Raw genomic sequence first — 18,945 nt, 5'->3', positions numbered from 1 at the left:
TTTAAGCCACAGAGCTACTTCCAGTTTTCTGGCAGTTAACTGGAGATAAGAGTTTCATAGAGTTTCCTACCAGGGCTGGCTTTGAACTACAATCCTTAGATCTCAGCCTCCTGAGTAGCTAGGATTACAGGCATGAGTCATCAGACCTTGGCATGCTATAAAATTTAACATCCAATTTTAATTAGTCAGCTATGTAAATGTCTCTCCCAGTTTATTTAAGTTCCTGAAGACAAGAATGAATTGTACTTGACAATACCTTATACATACCTTACCTTATACATACCTTATACATAGTACTAGACAGCCATACTTTTTTTTCCTGAATAATTATTTACTGTCAATGTGATGTACAGAGGGGTACAGTTTCAAACATAAGGCAGTGAGTGGGTACATTTCTTGTACAATTTGTTACCTCCTCCCTCATTTCCCCCCTCCCCCCTCCTCCTTTCCCTTTCCCCCCAATAATTGTTCAGTACAGGTTTTCTGTCTAACAAGTGAGAGGCCCTGAGTTCAATCCATAGCATGGCCAAAAATAACTATTTTCACTCATGAAGAAAATGATTTCATAATACATACAAAAGGCACAATACACAAAGTAAAAAAAAAAAAAATCAACAATATGAGCCCACCCAAATTCTTTGTACAAAATGTTCCACTCTTTTTTTTTTTTTTTTTTGGCCAGTCCTGAGGCTTGAACTCAGGGCCTGGGCACTGTCCCTGGCTTCTTTTTGCTCAAGGCTAGCACTCTGCCACTTGAGCCATAGCGCCACTTCTGGCCGTTTTCTATATATGTGGTGCTGGGGAATCAAACCAAGGGCTTCTTCATGTATACGAGGCAAGCACTCTTACCACTAGGCCATATTCCCAGCCCAATTTTCCACTCTTATCCTGTGGAAACCTCTGTAAGTTTAAAATAAGTCTCTACTCCAGTTACAGGTAGTTAATAAAATAGCTGGAGGTATTATGAAAAATGGCCTAAACAACACACTCATTGACAAATAATTTGACTATGAAACCCAGTAGGCCCTTTGTCTTTATCCAGAGAGCAACATGTACCCAAAAGGGTATCTTTAGATAGAAGATCTTTGAAGGAAAGTGAATACCAATGATGACGTATATCGACATTTTATGAAATTAATACCTTGCTTTAAGTTCTTGTTTTATAAAACTTGTATTTTATAAGAATACATGTTCAGGGGCTGGGAATATGGCCTAGTGGTAGAATGCTTGCTTTGTATACATGAAGCCCTGGGTTCAATTCCTCAGCACCACATATATAGAAAAGGCCAGAAGTAGTGCTGTGGTTCAAGAGGTAGAGTGCTAGCCTTGAGCAAAAAGAAGCCAGGGACAGTGCCCAGGCCCTGAGTTCAAGCCCCAGGACTGGCAAAAAAATAAAACAAAACAAAAAGAATACATGTTCATTTAAAAAGATAACTAGCCAGGTACCAGAGGCTAATGCCTATAATCCCAGGACGTTAATCTGAGGGCGGTTTAAACTCAGCTCTGGCAGGCCAGTCCCCAAGACTGTCATCTCCAATTAGCTACCAATAAGCCAGAAGTAGAGACATGGCTCAAGTGGTAGAGTCAGAGCTTTGAGCAAAAACAACACCCAAGGGGGGAGGGAAAGGGGGGGAGGGAGGGGGGCATGAGGGACAAGGCAACAAACAGTACAAGAAATGTATCCAATGCCCAACGTATGATACTGTAACCTCTCTGTACGTCAGTTTGATAATAAAAATTTGAGGAAAAAAAAAAAAAAAAAAACACCCAGGCCCTGAGTTTAAGTTCCAATATAAGAAGGGAAAAAAAGGTAATTAAAAAGCTTTATAAAAATACTCTGGGGGCTGGGAATGTGGCCTAGTGGTAGAGTGCTTGCCTAGTATGCATGAAGCCCAGGGTTCAATTCCTCAGCACCACATATACAGAAAAAAATTGAAGTGGCACTGTGGCTTAAGTGGTAGAGTGCTAGCTGTAAGCAAAAAAGAAGCCAGGGACAGTACTCAGGCTCTTAGTTCAAGCCCCAGGGCTGGCAACAAAAATAAATAAATAAATAAATAAATATCTGTAAACTAGATGTCGATGGCTTATGCCTATAATCCTGAGATCTGAGGACTGTGGTTTAAAGTCAGCCTGGGTGCTAAAAGCCTCCAAGGCTCTTACTCCAATTAATCACCAAAAAGCTAGAAGTCCGAGTGGCTTAAGTGGTAGAGCACTATTCTTGAGCAAGAAAAGCTCAGGGACAACGCCCAGGCTCTGATTTCAAGCCTCAGGACACAGCCTCCCCCTCAAAAAAAGAAAAATCTGTAATGCTACACTATTCTCCATCATATACATACAAACTATCATTTTATCTTCACTTTGTCTTATTTTGTTTTTATGGTGCTTTAGAATTGAACTCATGACTTCAAGCATGTTAGGCAAGCAATCTATCACTGAGCTACAGCCCCAACCGTATTTTTTTTTAATGATCATTGATTATTTTGAATCTGCTTTGCATATTGTGAATGTTTCTCCTGCCAATAAATTTGGACATAATCAACTAATGTACAATAATTACTTACTATTTTTAGCCTTTTCCCAATATTTTCACATAAAGGCATTGCTAAAATATTTTTATAGCTAATGTTCTATACATATGCATACTTTCCCCCCTAAATATTAAAAGGTATCATTGCTGGGTCAAAGGTTCTTGATACGCACTGTGAAAATGTTCCTTAGAACAACGCCCACTTACATTTACTAGAGGATTATGCCAATTCCCCAAACCTCCCACCTCTGTGCACTCACAGCCTGCAGGCTCATCTTATCTAATTTATAGCACTAACACTATACCAGAAGATAAATCACCCACGCTATGTTGCAGCTAAGTACTTTGGGTAGCATTTCATTAACTTCTCAGCAAACTTGAGTAATTCAGAAGGTATTTCTGGGCCTTCTAGTGCCTCAAAAATACTTTTAACAAACATCTGGTTTATACACTAACATCAATCTCCACTCCAGGGAACTTCTTCCTGTGATAACTCACTATGGTCAGAATCCCATAAATACCTTTATATCAATGTTTTAATTGAAGTCTTTAATGTAGAAACATGAAGTTCTAAAAAAAATGGGAAGAATTATAGAAAACACCTAACTTCTACTTTTTTCCCACCCTTAGTGTCAGCCATGGAATGTGAACTCAGCATCTGGGTGTGGACAGCACTAAACTTTTTTGCTCAAGGCTGGTGCTCTACCACTTGAGCCACAGCTCCACTTTTGCCATTTTGGTGGTTAACTGAGGTAAGAGTCTCACAGACTTTCCTGCCCAGGCTGGTTTCAAACCACAATCCTCAGATCTCAACCTCTTGAGTAGCTAGGATTACAGGTGTGAACCACCAGCACTGGCTAACTTCTATAGTTTTTAAAATGAGAAGAAAAAAGGTTCTCTAAGATCATATAAAAGTAACAATAACAAAGTTGGTTAAAAACAACACCAAAAGGGGCTGGGGATATAGCCTAGTGGCAAGAGTGCCTGCCTCGGATACACGAGGCCCTAGGTTCGATTCCCCAGCACCACATATACAGAAAACGGCCAGAAGCGGCGCTGTGGCTCAAGTGGCGGAGTGCTAGCCTTGAGCGGGAAGAAGCCAGGGACAGTGCTCAGGCCCGGAGTCCAAGGCCCAGGACTGGCCAAAAAAAAAAAAAACAACACCAAAAACCTAAGATTTTACCACTACTGTTTGGATTACTGATATTTTTTCTCTCCTGGATGACATTTCTATTCAACAGACCCTAGTGACTGACAATGGTTAAAATCTCCTGGCTTCAAGAAGGAAGTCTCCTTGTTCTCGTGAACAAACTTGCTAAAAAACATGGGAAAATCTTGGATTCCCATGATCTTAATGCCTAGTCAAGGTCACTGGGAACTATTCCCAGGCCAGAATGTAATGAAGACAACCAAAACTGGGGGAGGGAAGAGATGGGAATGTAACAGGCAGCAATCCCACTCAGCCTTCTGAAACCCATGATTTCACAGCATGCTACTAAAAACAAAAAAAAAAAAAAAAAAAAACCTCCTGGGGAAAGTGTTCAAAATTAATCCCTCACAGCTTTCTTTGCCTTCCCCCCACCCCCGCCCTCCTTTTTTGGTAATACTGAGGCTTAAACTCAGTGTTTCATGCTTGTTCTGCATGCACTCTACCACTTGAGCCAGGCCTCCAGCTCTGCTTTCTGGGTGGTTGTTTTATATATAATGTTTTGTGGACTTTTCTATCTTGGCTGATTTTGCCTCTGGAGCTCCTAAGTAGCTAGGATTACAGATATTATCCAATGGCACCACATTTTTTTTTTATTTGTATCTATGTGTGTGCATGTGCTACATCGGAGTGCTGTTCCTGAGCTTTTTTTTCTTTTTTTTTTGCCAGTCCTGGGGCTTGAACTCGGCCTGGGCACTGTCCCTGCATTCTGTCCCTTGAGCCACAGCTCCATTACTGGCTTTTTCTGTGTATGTGGTACTGAGGAATCAAACCCAGGGCTTCATGCATGCTAGGCAAGCACTCTACCACCACTAAGCTACATTCCCAATCTCCTGAGCTTTTTTTGCTCAAGGCTGGTGCTCTACCACTTGAACCACAGTTCCACTTCCAATTTTTTAGTGGTTAATTGGAGATGAGTCTCATGGGCTTTCCTGCCCTGGCTGGTTTCCAACCTGGATCCTCAGAGTAGGATCGTCAGAGTCTCCCAAGTAGCTAGGATTACAGGTGTGAGCAACTATCACCTAGTACTTCATATTTTTCTAATATACGTTTTTTGAGGCAGCAGTTACAGGAACTAAACTCAGGAACTTGTGCTTGCTGGACAGGCACTCTACCACTTGAGCCACTCACTTGCCCTTTCAGCTTTCATTATTTTTCTAATAGAGTCTCATTTAAGCCCAGGCTAGCATGGACCAGGAGCCTCCTACTTATGCTTCCCAAATAGCTGGAATAACAAGCATACACAACTGTATCCAGCTATGACAGGATGAGATAGAATCTTGGGACTTTATGCACAGGCTGGCCTCAAACTGTGAGACTCCTGACCTCAGCATCAAGTAGCTAGGATTATAGACAAGGTACCACACCCAGCTTTTTTTGCTCAAGGCTGGTGCTCTATCACTTGAACCACAGTGCCACTTCTGGCTTTTTCTGAGTAGTTTATTGGAGATCGGAGTCTCACAGAAACTTTCCTGCTCAGGTTGGCTTCAAACCACGATCTTCAGATCTCAGCCTCCTGAGTAGCTAGGATTACAAGCATGAGCCACCAGTGCCTGGCTAGAAATGTCATAGTGCCAGAATCAAAACCATTTATAGATAACAAATATTGTCTATTGAAGCCAACTACCTTACCAGATACTTTACATAAATCGCCTTATTTAAGCCACAATAACAATAGACATTACCATCATCACTGTACCATAAGGAAACAAGATAGAGAAGTACTACTCCCAAATCGCTAACTAGTAGGTATGTTGTGAAAGACCAGTTAAGAAAAAAATCTGAACTCTTGTTACACAGGGTTTTTCCTATAAACATTCCTTCAGATACGGTTTTTTGTTTTTTGCCAGTCCTGGGGCTTGGACTCAGGGCCTGAGCACTGTCTCTGACTTCTTTTTGCTCAAGGCTAGCACTCTACCTCTTGAGCCACAGCACTACTTCTGGCTTTTTCTATATATGTGGTGCTGAGGAATCGAACCCAGGGCTTCATGTATGCAAGGCAAGCACTCTAACACTAGGCCATTCCCAGCCCTCAGAAATGTTTTATTGGTTACCAACCTTTAAATCATACTAACCTGTTAAGACATATGCATATAAATCCTACTCTAAACAGCCATGACAAGTTGGTCATTAAGAAAACTTTGGAGCTGGGTGCAGTCATATAATCTTAGTAATCCAAAGGCTGAGCCAAGAGGATGGAGGTCAGCCTGGGCTTCACATTTGTAATGAGACTTTGAAGGGGAAAAAAAAAAGATCACTGGTAAATTAGGAACCCTTCTCTAATTATATTGGGAAAGCACTGAGCTGAATCTTCCTATAAACAAGACACCCTTTCATTCCTTCTTTCTAGGTATATTCTTTTGCATATAAAGTTATTCTTATATATAGATACAAATTACTAAGAACTTTTCTAAAAGAAAAAAAAAGACTGTGAGCTGGGCACTGGTAGCTCGCACCTACAATTCTACTTAGGAGACCTGAGAATCACAGCTCCAAGCCAGCCCAAACAGGAAAACCCGTGGGACTCTTACCTCCAGTTAGCTACCTCTACCCACAATAGGAGCCAGAAGTGAAGCCTAAGTGGTAGAGTACTACCATTGAACACAAAAGCTCAGAGACAGTGCCTAGGTCCTGAGTCAAGCCCCATGACTGGCACCAAAAAAGAAAAAAAGACTACAAAGCAGGTTTCAAGCATCAGAAGAGCTGCAAGAGTAAACAGAATAAGGCTCAAACCCAAATACATTTACTTAAGTAAAAATTTAAAACCAAACCATTATTTGTTTCTAACATGCCCTCTAGACATTTCTTTTGAGCAATCTTCTGGTCTAGTACAGTCAACTCAGGATATCATACTGCTCCCCACCCCAAAATGGGAACAATAAATATGTATCCATTGAGAACTCTCTTCAATAAAAGCTTATAGCACAAGGACATAAAGAACACCAAAAGGAATTGCTGGATCATGACAGTTTTACCACACTGTTTCTCCAAAAATAATATTAGGATTGAATAGCTTCAAAATGTAAAGTCTAAGGGCTTGGGAATATGGCCTAGTGGTAAGAGTGCTTGCCTCGAATACATGAAGCCCTGGCTTCAATTCCTCAGAACCACATATATAGAAAAAGCCAGAAGTGGGGCTATAGCTCAAGTGGTGGAGTGCTAGCCTAGAGCAAAAAGAAGCCAGAAACAGTGGTCAGGCCCTGAGTTCAAGCCCCAGGACTGCAAAAAAAAAATTAAAGTCTATAGGACTACTGAGAAATGGAACAGGTCAGAGTTAATGGCAACTATTTAAATGAGAGAACTCTAGGCATGGTGGGAACTGGATGCCTTCCTGCACCCCCTTAATCAAGATTGAATTTCTGTCAACAGGTCTCATAGAAGGGAGGGGAAAAAAAGCACATGCGTCAACCACATTCCCCCAAACAAATCAAGCTGCCAAGATGCCAAGCAAGAGAAGAGAACCAGTTTCATATTTCAAAATTATCTCAATCTCCCATAGCTAAGACTCCCACAAAACTCAGATATGATTACCAATGGAAAAATAGTTATTAATGACCAAGAATCCTACCAGAAACCTGAGGGAAAAGCCTATCATATATATCAAGATTCTTTTTAAGCCTTCCCCTTAAATGTCACTCATTAATCATAATGCCCAATTCTTGTTTTCAAAAAACATCATACAGGCTGGGAATATGGCCTAGTAGTAAAGTGCTTGCCTTGTATACATGAAGGCCTGGGTTCGATTCCTCAGCACCACATATATAGAAAAAGCCGGAAGTGGCGCTGTGGCTTAAGTGGCAGAGTACTAGCCTTGAGCAAAAAGAAGCCAGGGACAGTGCTCAAGCTCTGATTTCAAGGCCAGGACTGGCAAAAACAAAACAAACAAACAAAAAGACCATCATACACACACATTTTCATTTTGTAGACAGAGAAAACACCTACTTTTTTCTTGAACATAGGAACTAGCATGAGTCACTAAATGGCAATGTAAGCTGGCATGCAATCACAATTTTGTTATAAAATCTCTTCCCTTAAGGAACTCACAGCTGAATGGAGACTATAGACAGCAATTAGGATACAGGATGATCCTTGTTCTAATAGGCATAAACAGAGGGCAATCAGGAAGTACAGAGAACAGGGGGAAGGACAGCCAATGAAGGCTTTCTAGAAGTGATTTGGAAAGGATACAGACAGATCTTCACAGTTCTACACATTAAAAATGAATGTTGGCTTTTTCTGGGGGGGAAAAAAAACAGTAGAAAGGGGAAACAAATGGAGAAAAATATACCTGTGGAAGACTGCAGAGGAAGCAATGTAACTTGCTTCCACATTCATGTGAAATTAATCTCCCATTGCCTCCTACCTACCTCTCTTCACTCTCAAACCAAAAATAACCAGCATTGACAAGCTGTATAAATCAAAAGATGCCAGTCCAGAGTGGATAGAGGAAAGCTGTAGAGGGCTCATGCTAAGCAGGGTTGAAATAGTGGAAGAGCAGCATCTAGAAAAACAAAGACTTTGGTATGGCAGATGCTCAAGTACTTTCCAATCCAGTTTGTGAGATGTTCCTTGTTGTTCTTATTGAAAGAAAACATGAGTACGTATTTAGGAGTAGCTAGTTAAAATAATCGAAGCAATGCCATTTCCCCAGAAATACCTCTTATTTTCACAGGGATAATAGATCCTGTTACATTACCATAAGCAACAGTGATTCTCATTTTACCCAAGGGAAAAACATCTACCTTTTTCTTTTCCCGTACATAAGGGATTAGCAGGAGTCAGTAAATTGTAACATAACCCAGCATGCAATTTTAACTGTTAATCAGTCATAAACTAAGTAGGAAGGTAAACGGATTTCATGTTTCCACATTTATGTTTGCTAACCTCTATGCTGAAATAAGATCTGTTTACAGAAACAGATTTATGAAGCTTCCAAAATTGGGTTAATTTAAAATCCATAACTGTCCAAACACTCAGGAGGTATCACAGGACACACAGACACTTGTTCTAATTCAAGACTGTCTAGAAACCACAAGCAAATGTACTTTCCTATCATTTCCATTTTTTAAAATTTCTTGTCAGTTGTGGGGCTTGAACTCTAGGCCTACGCACTGTCCCTAAGCTCTTCAGCTCAAGTCTAGTGCTCTACCACTTGAGGCAAGCTCCACTTGCAGCCTTTTCTGTTTATGTGGTACCCAGGGCTTCATGCATTCTAGGCAAGCATTCTACCACTAAGCCACATTCCCAGCCCCCTATCATTTCTTTTCAAACCTGTAGGTTTCATATCACCCTTCCTAAAGGCTCACAAACGCAGTAACTACTGCATTAATTTAGGCATAGAATTCAATAAACCTAAAAGACAAAGTCATATAGAAATCGATGATGCTAGCTGGGTGCCGGTGGCTCATGCCTGTAATCCTAGCTACTCCAAAGGCTGAGACCTGAAGATTTCAGTTTAAAGCCAGCCCAGGCAGCAAAGTTTATGAGACTCTTATCTCTAATTAACCACTCAAAACCCAGAAGTAGCACTGTGGATCAAAGTGGCAGAGTGTTAGCCTTGAGGTCAGGGGCAGTACCCAGGACCTGAGTTCAAGCCCCAAAACCAACAACAAAAAATTCCTAGACCAAAAAAATGGCATGGCTTCCATAAAGAAATATTTGCAATATCCCAAAGTATACTAGTGTTCTAAGAAGCCAAGAGAAAGTTGACATGGAGCTGCAGGAAGTTACACACCTCATCAGATGGTAATCACTCAGTCATGGAGGATTTTATACCCTCCAAAACATTCCCACTTGAGCCTAGCATGTAGCACAAGGCTACAACCTCCAGAAGAGTCAGAAGGACCTCAGGTTTAAGGCCAGCCTGGGATATGAGACATATACATATGTATTCACATATACATCAATCCAAGAACATGGTAAAAGTAATTACCTTTAAGTAATGGAGAGATTGACTGGGATAGGATTGGAAGAGATTTCTAACTATGAATTTTTTATTTTATCTTGATCTGCTCACATCTGTAATTGTAATTAATCAGGAGGCTGAGGTCTAAGGATGGCAATTTGAAGCCAGCCTAGGCAGGCAAGTCTATGAGACTCTTATCTCTATTAAGCTACCCAAAAATCTGGAAGTGGAGCTATACTGTAGAGCTCAAAAAGGACAGGGACAGAGACCAGGGCATGCATTCCCTGGACCAGCACAAATAAATAATTACAAACTATGCAACCTGTGGGCAGAGACAGGAGGGGTAACTGGAGGAAAGCAAAAGAAGGGGTGACACTGTCCAAAAGAGAAATGTAGACATTACCTAAATTGTGAGATAGTAACCCCTCTGTATACCACCTTAATAAAAACAATAAAATTATATACTAAAAAATAATAACATATAGCAGCCAGGCATCAATTGCTCATGCCTGTAATCCCAGCCACTCAGGAGGCTATGATCTCAGGACTGCAAGTTCAAAGCCAGTCCAGGCAAGAAAGTCTATGAGACCCTTGCCTCCAATTAACTACCAAGAAACAAACACACAAACAAAAACCCAGAAGTAGGGCTGGGAATGTGGCCTAGTGGTAAAGTGCTCGCCTCGTATACATGAAGCCCTGGGTTCGATTACTCAGCACCACATATATAGAAAAGGCCAGAAGTGGCACTGTGGCTCAAGTGGCAGAGTGCTAGCCTTGAGCAAAGAGAAGCCAGGGACAGTTCTCAGGCCCTGAGTTCAAGCCCCAGGACTGGCCAAAAAAAAAAAAAAAAAAACAACCCAGAAGTAGAGTTGTGGCTCAAGTAGTAGAGCCACAGAGCAAAAGATGCTCAAGGACAGTGCCCAGGACTGGCACAAAATAAAGAGAGAAAGAGAAAGAAATATACAGGTACAGAAAAAAAATCTACCAAAACACTGCCCATAATCTCATGTAAGAGGTGAGATAATACATAATTTTATTTTCTTTTTGTTGTTCCAATTTATATTAATCTCCTCCAAAACTATGTTACCTTATAAAGACATATTAAAGGGGCTGGGGATATGGCCTAGTGGCAAGAGTGCTTGCCTCGTATACATGAGGCCCTAGGTTCAATTCCCCAGCACCACATATATAGAAAATGGCCAGAGTGGCGCTGTGGCTCAAGTGGCATAGTGCTAGCCTTGAGCAAAAAGAAGCCAGAGACAGTGCTCAGGCCCTGAGTCCAAGGCCCAGGACTGGCCAAAAATAAAAAATAAATAAAAATAAAAATAAAGGCATATTAAAGTTATTTAAACACTTATGAAGTGATCTCTTATTTCTTTTTAGTCTAACTTTTTAGTCTTACCTTATGTTTTAATCAATTTATCCAGTCCACTTGTCTACAGCCGTGACTCAAATTACAACACACTTTCCTGTCTCTTCTTAGATCTTGATGTCTGGCAGATATTTCTTATTAAGAACCTGGAAGTAGGAGAAAAGCAATGAGAAATGTTCAAATTTATTTGTTTGTTTGTTTTTGCCAGTTCTGGGGCTAGAACTCTGGGCCTGGGCACTGTCCCTGGCTTCTTTTGCTGAAGGCTAGTACTCTACCACTTTAGCCACCGCACTACTTCAGGCTTTTTCTGTTTATATGGTATTGAGGAATCAAACCCAGGGCTTCATGCATGCTAGTCAAGCACTTTATCACTAAGCCATGTTCCCAGCCCCAAATTTTAATTTTTTGACTGTACTTTCAAAATTATCCTTCCCTCCTATGTTTGTAATGCATTGTTGACATTTTTATCAGGAAGTCTCCTACATGCAACTTAGAGAAAATTAAAGATACCCACCCTCAAAACCTAAAGGTGGGCTAGGAATGTGGCTTAACGGTAGAGTGCTTACCTAGCATGCATGATGAAGCTGTAGGTTCCATTCCTCAGTACCACAAACAGAAAAGGCCAGAAGCAGTGCTGTGGCTCAAGTGGTAAGAGTGCTAGCCCTGAGTTCAAGCCCCAGGGCTGGCAAAAACAAAAACAAAAACAAAAACAAAAACCCATAAATGTACATCTGAGAGCTAAACAACATGGATCTCCCAACATGCTCTGCTTAAATGATTGTTTTATCAGTACAAACATGTTCTTAAACATTTTAGTGTATATATGTTGTTTTACCCCCTCACTGTAAAGCAACTTACACAATGTCTACAATTTAGAAACACTGACATAGAGGGGTAATAGGGTACATTTCTATTCAAATCACAAATAACAAGTTCTTAAAATATAAACTTACTATCTTTTTTTTTTTTTTTTTGCCAGTCCTGGGGCTTGAACTCAGGGGCCTGAGCACTGTCCCTGGCTTCTTTTCCTCAAGGCTAGCACTCTGCCACTTGAGCCATAGCGCCACTTCTGGCTATATATATATGGTGCTGAGGAATCAAACCCAGGGGTTCATGTATACAAGTTAAGCACTCTTACCACTAGACCATATTCTCAGGCCCAAACGTATTACCTTTTTATTGCTAAATTTTCTAAATTGCTAAAGTAGCCTATTATAATTTTATACCTATTAACCTTTAACTTCTTTCCTCTTTACTATTTCTCCATGCAAGCAAACAACTACTCAACTTATTTATTCCTTTTTCACAGAGTACTTTGAGCTACTGATCTGTCCCTCTCAAATACAGATCTATTCAAAGGTAAGTTGAGCTAATCACCCTATAGATAATTCTTCATAACAGTATTTATAGCAAAGAAAACTGTCAAATAACATTTAAATCTTCACCCTTGCTGGGCACCAAGGGCACATGCCTGTAACCCTAACTACTCCAGAAGCTGAGAACTATGGATCACGGTTCAAAGCCAGCCCTGGGTGAAAAGTCCCCATGAGACTTTTACCTCCAATAAACCACTCAAAAAACTGGAAGTGGTGCTGTGGCTCAAGTGGTAAGAGAGCTAGCCTGGAGCACAAAGAGGCTGAGGAACAGTGCTCAGGCCCTGAGTTCCAGCCCCATGACCAACAAAAAACAACAACAAATTACACCCTGCTTTTCCAGCAGGCTAAAAACAGTAGGGAGCAGGAAAGATTTTGCAAATACACATGAATTTAGAATGTAGAAAGCTGGGAGATGGCTCATGCTTCTAACTACTCAAGAAGCAGAAATCTGAAGAGCAGTTTGAAGCCAACCTGGGCAAGAAAGTCCTTGAGACTCTTTGTTTATTTGTTTTGTTTTTTGTTGCCAGTCCTGGGGCTTAGACTCAGGGCCTGAGCACTGTCCCTGGCTTCTTTTTGCTCAAGGCTAGCACTCTGCCACTTGAGTCACAGTGCCACTTCTGGCCGTTTTCTATATATGTGGTGCTGGGGAATTGAACCCTGGGCTTCATGTATATGAGTCAAGCACTCTTGCCACTAGGCCATATTCCCAGCCCCTCCTTGAGACTCTAATCTCCAAATAACCACCAAAAAAAAGCCAGAAGTGGAGCTGTGGATCAAGTGGTAGAGTGTTAGTCCTGAGTAAAAATCTCAGCGTCAGAACTCAGTTCAAGCTCCAGGAGACACACACAGATACAGACACACAAAACACACACACACACGCACGCACGCACGCACACACGGGCGCCTGATACGGAAACAAGAAATTAAGGACTCTCCCACATAATTTGAGCAAGCTTAATTTTACCCAAAATGCAATACACAGATTTCAGCATAAATCGGGCCAAAATAACATTATTTTATTTAAACTTAATTTGAAATGCACATAATCGGGAGCACTGACAGATCATAACCAGGAAGTTAGTGTGCTCTCCATCAGCATTAAACATGATTAAATATTTTGAAAGTTTAAGCACATTTACCAACCTAATTGAATGGTATCTAGTTTTCCACACCTGCAATTCTGCAGTAATTACAGATAGTGCCCGCCTAGCTATCCAATTCAGCAGATATTAAGTGGGTGGTTCCTATGCTTCAAAACTGTTCTAGAATCTATCTGACCAACTTCTGCTTTTTAAAGGCTAGTTTACATCCTACCTCGTTGACGAAGCTACCCTTGCCTGTTTTAAGCCTCATTGATCTCCCTCCCCTCTAAATTGCCAGAACATTTACAATATAAAACACATGAGTCTTTTGTTCTGATTAGTCCCTTGTCAATGTGAATCAACCTTTTTGTCCCCAAGCATACCAGAAAACCCTTGACTACATCACACATCTGTATACCTACAGTATCTACCACCAATCTGAGTATACAGTATATCCATAAAAGACAATTAACTAAGTTAACTGGCCACAGAACCAAGAATGACAACTAGAGAAGAATTCTTTTAATACACTGATTGTTACAGGTGGTTGAACAAGGGAGACTAAAAAAAAAAATCCTCAGCCCCTTACACAGCCCCATTGATGGGAAGCTGTCATTCCTCTGTTAACATCACTTGTGTTTAAACCATTGTATAATCTGCTGACTGTAATTTTAGAGTACTGACCTCCATGTATTAAAGCATTCGCAGTTTTTTCTCTATGGAGGTCTTCTTAGAACATATTCCCACAGATACCAAGGTTATACTATTGTACTAAACAGATACACTTAAACAAACCAAGTAACTCAAGTATGATCCTGGGGGCAGCTTGACAGGTAGTACAATACACAAAAGCCACAACAAAAATATTCTTGGGCTAGAGGTGTGGCCTAAGTGACAGAATTTTTGCAAGGTGTCCTGAGTTCAAACGCCAATACTATACAAAAAGAAAAAAATGGTCTTACTGTGGCAGCAAACAGTTCCCTCCTTCTTTTGTGCCTGGGCCCTCTCAACAATTTTTTTAAAATAACATCTGATGAGAGAAATTCAAAGAAAGGCCCTGAGCTGTGAAGAAAGTAAGGATGAATCCAGGAAGTGCATCAGTAGATGAACTTTAAAAAACAAAATCAGGGGAGTCAAAAGTCTCTTTAGTCCTGCAATCTCAGCACTAAGGAGGCTGGGGTTGGGAAATGGTTGAATTTCAGCCTAGGCTAGATAGTGGGACCCTTCCTCGAAAAAAAACCCCAAAAGCCCTCTTTTATTCTAAGCAGGAATGAAAATGCTGAGAATAGGAAATTCTGAGGGCACGAAAACACACAAAAAAATAGAGGGTAGTTTAAAAAAAAAAAAAGGAAGTAATTACGGATAATGAATCCTACAATATTATAACCTGGGTCAGTTTCCCTCCCCGCCTTCCAATCTATAAATTGTTCCAAGAAAGGAAGTTAGAGTTATAGAAGCAATATCTAGTGAGTCGATGCAATGGGAGAGAGCTAGACAGATACAAATAACACAAAATGAATTTTAAGTCCAACTAGAAGGCAACTCCAAGTGGAATCGAACTCTCCATCAACTTCGTGGCCACATCATCTCAATTTACCTTCCTACCTTACACATGTTAGACCTATCATTTCCGTCCATTTCTCAGAAGTTGGGCCTCGGTTTCCAGCTCTGGAAAGGCGGGGGGGGGGGGGGGGGGGCGTAGGTAGACAGCCCTGGCCGGGAGCGAAAGCGCACGCTGGGCGCTCAGTCCAGTCCACGCGTTATGGTGATTATAACAACTATTTTATTCACTAGCTGTGGCTAATTAGCCGACAGCATCTCCTGTTTCCCCGACAGACATCAAGACAAAGCCCTGTCACCACCAAGAGACCGGTGGCCCGGCTCCCCGCCCTCACCACACTCAACCTAGGCGGCGCCCAGGCGCGAAACCGTCTGCAAGGCCCGGCTGAGAGGCGCGGAAAGCGCTAAGGGTTGAGAAGCGACCTCTACTCGTTCGAAAACCAGGGAGAAGGGACCCCGATGCCCCAGGGCCCCCCCTCCTCCTACCCCGCGGCTCACCTCACCTTGCCTGGCCACAGTTCTGACTGCCAAGCGGCACAAGCCCTCCGCCGGACTCTCAGTACCGTTGAAATTTTGAACTCAGACAGCCTAGTCAAATGTGCCAATCAGAGAGCCTGGAACTGTAAATCGCCTCCTTCTGATTGGCCCTGAGAACATAGCGTCGCCGGAAGTTAGGAGGCGGGACAAGTAAACAACCGGCCGGGGAGGCTTCGGGGAAATGTAGTCTCACGCATTTAAGCGGCGGCCGGGGAGGGGAGGGGAAAGGCCATTGGGATGAGTCTCCTGAGGACCTTACTCCAAAGCCCTGAACACTGCTCCTAACTATTTAGGAAAGGTGGGGCCAAGAAGTAAAGAAGTCGGGAATCCGGACCAGCATGCTGCCCTTCTCCAAAGCATTTACGAAAACAGACTTTTTGTTTTGTTTTTTGGTCCCTAAGCTCTTCAGCTCAAGGCTAGCGCTCTACCACTTGAGCCACAGCGCCACTTCCGAAAGCAGACTTTTTAAAACTAAAATTCTGACCGAGCATTGATGGCCCATGTCTGTAATCCTAGCTACTCAGTAAGATGAAACCTGAGGAGCAGAGTTCGAAACCAGCCTGGACAGCACCAATTAACCACCGAAAGTCCGGAAGTGGTGTTGTGGCTTAAATGATAGAGTAAGAAGCTCAGGGTCAACGCCCAGGTCCTGAGTTCAAGGCCTAGGACTAGCCTGCCCATGCACGCAAAAAAGAAAGAAAAAGAAAATTGCTGTTATGTTTGTGCATTTTGAATATTTATAGAAATAGACTACAGAGGAGATTCCTACCTACAACATATAGAGAATATAGTTCCCCAGCTTCCCTTCCCAATCTTGAAAGTCTTCTGATCGCTGCCTGGATTTCTTTCTTTCTGTTAGTTTTTTTAAAGTAGGTAGCTGGTAAAGGAGAATGCCACACCACAAGGCAGGAGAGAAAAGTTTATTCAGCTGATCTGCTCCCAAGCCCAAGGTGAAGGAGGCAGGCAGGCAAGACAGTGCCTCAGTCACTCACTCACACACACACACACACACACACACACACACACACCCTTATGTAGGGGAGGGATGGGGAGGTGTGGCCATGATGTGACCTCAGGGAAGGGGGAGATAACGGCCTCCAGGTATCCGGGTTACCCAGGTAACTGGGTGGAGACTAAACCAGGTGGGGGCATCTGCTTGTAACCCTCTGGGAAAGAACCTTACACTTTCTTTTTAATTTAATTTTTTTGGTGAAGGGATTGGAGGGTGGGGGACTAAAGTTTGTATGTAGGGAGGCTTGGGCTTCCTAAACAACTGCTCTACATTTGAGTCATCTGGCCAGCCAACACCTTCATTTTAGCCCCATCTGTATTCCCGGCATAATTATTCAGCCCTCCCACAACTAAAAAAAAAAAAAAATTTAAGCCAGGCACCAGTGGCTCATGCCAATAATCCTAGCTAATCAGGAGGCTGAGATTAGAGAATCACGGTTCAAAGCCAGCCCAGGCAGGAAAGTCTATGAGAGTCTTATCTCCAGTTAACCACCACAAAACCAGAAATGGCGCTGCGGCTCAAAATCATGCTAGCCTTGAACAAAAAGAGCTCAGGGACAGTGTCCAGGCCCTGTGTTCAAGCCTAGGGGTGACAAAAAAAAATTTTTTTTTAAGTTGAGTAAATCTGAGTATTGGAAGAGGTGAGGTGAAGTTGATGGGGATACATTGTATAGATGAGTGGAAATTCCACAGTGAACCCCCATTAGGCAACTAATACATGCTAAATTTTTAAGTTGAGTAAACTTGTCTAAAGCCACATAAGTGAAGGAGACAGAAATTGAAGAATATCATACATCATCAATTAATTAGAAAATAATAGCAATAGGGCTGGGAATGTGGTTTAGCGGTAAAGTGCTTACCTAGCACGCATGAAGCCCTGGGTTTGATTTCTCAGCACCACATAAACAAAAAAAGCCAGAAGTGGTGCTATGGCTCAAGTGGTAGAGGTAGAGTGCTAGCCTTGAGCAAAAGAAGCTCAGGGACAATGCCCAGGACCTGAGTGCAAGCTCCAAGACTGGCAAACAAAAAGGCGGGGCGGGGGTGGGGGCGGGGGGGGGGTGAGAAAAAGAACAACAATGAAAGCAAAAGGCCTCATTTAAAATAGCAATAAAGGAGCTGGGAATATGAGCAAAAAGAAGTCAGGGACAGTGCTCAGGCCCTGAGTTCAAGCCCCAGGACTGGCAAAAATAAAATAGCAACAAAAACTACCAAGTTTAGAAAAGAAATCTTAATGCCAGGCACTGGAGGCTCATGTCTGTAATCCTAGCTACTCAGGAGGCTGAGATCTTAGGACAGCAGTTCAAAGCCAGCAGTGCAGGAAAGTTTGTGAGACCTTTTAGTTCCAATTAAAAAGTGTGTGTGTATATATGTGTGTGTGTGTGTGTGTGTGTATAGATAGATGGATAGATAGATAGATTTATATATATTAGGTTTTGAACTCAAGAATTTGCTTTTGCACCGTACTACTTGAGCTCAAACCTTTCTTCAAATAAGGTCTCATATTTATGCCTAGGCTACTTTTCTTGTGTAGCTAAGATAACAGGCATGCGCTGCCAGGTACAGTTTTTATTGGTTGAGATGGAGCCTCTCAAACTTTTTGCCTGGCTGGCCTTGAAGTACAATTCTTCCATTGCCTTCTGAGTAGCTAGAATTATAGGCATGAGCCACTGTATCCAACTGTGTGTGTGTGTGTGTGTTTTTTTTTTCCAATAACTTATTTTAAAAGTACTGTAAGGGGCTAGGAATGTGGCTTAGTGAGTGGTAGAGTGCTTGCCTAGCATGCATGAAGCCCTGGGTTCAATTCCTCAGTACCACATAAACAGAAACAAAACAGACGTAGTGCTCTGGCTCAAGTGGTAGAGTGCTAGCCTTGAGCAAAAGAGCTCAGGGACAGTGCTCAGGCCCTGAGTCCAAAGCCCAGGACTGACAAAAAGAAAAAAAAAATCACAGAGCTCCTTTCCCAAAAGACTCCATCTTTAAAAAAAAAAAAATTTTTTTTTTTGGCCAGTCCTGGGCCTTGGACTCAGGGCCTGAGCACTGTCTCTGGCTTCTTTTTGCTCAAGGCTAGCACTCTGCCACTTGAACCACAGCACCACTTCAGGCCATTTTCTATATATGTGGTGCTGGGGAACTGAACCCAGGGCTTCATGTATACGAGGCCATATTCCCAGCCCCATCTCTCCAAATTATAAATATCTTCCTTCCTTTTCTGTTTAGCCAGCTGCTCCTCTGCTTCCTGCTACATGTCTTACACGAGTGTGGGTATCCTCAAATTCAATTGGATGCTGATATGTTATTCACCTGGAGGTAACATCAGACACCTCCCACACAGGTTGAGTACCCACCCCTACTTCTCTAGTGAACACTC

The 18,945-nt window shown here is 42.1% G+C and overlaps 1 protein-coding gene across 3 annotated transcripts in view; it reads right to left on the bottom strand.

Annotated features, from left to right (window-relative positions):
- Tpx2 (TPX2 microtubule nucleation factor) overlaps positions 1–15,569 on the bottom strand; it is a 52,335-nt gene extending 36,766 nt beyond the window's left edge. Inside the window, exons 1-2 of one of the 3 annotated variants that reach the window (XM_048348964.1) lie at positions 15,365–15,516; positions 11,044–11,157 (exon numbers count right to left, since the gene is read on the bottom strand). The gene's annotated coding sequence lies outside the window, so the exon portion shown is untranslated. The other 2 variants (XM_048348963.1, XM_048348962.1) reach the window with 2 other exon arrangements.
- Positions 15,570–18,945: the final 3,376 nt, after the last annotated feature.

The sequence above is a fragment of the Perognathus longimembris genome, chromosome 6 (assembly GCF_023159225.1).
Source record: "Perognathus longimembris pacificus isolate PPM17 chromosome 6, ASM2315922v1, whole genome shotgun sequence".
Lineage (NCBI taxonomy): Eukaryota > Metazoa > Chordata > Mammalia > Rodentia > Heteromyidae > Perognathus > Perognathus longimembris.
This window is presented reverse-complemented; position numbering and strand designations above follow the sequence as displayed.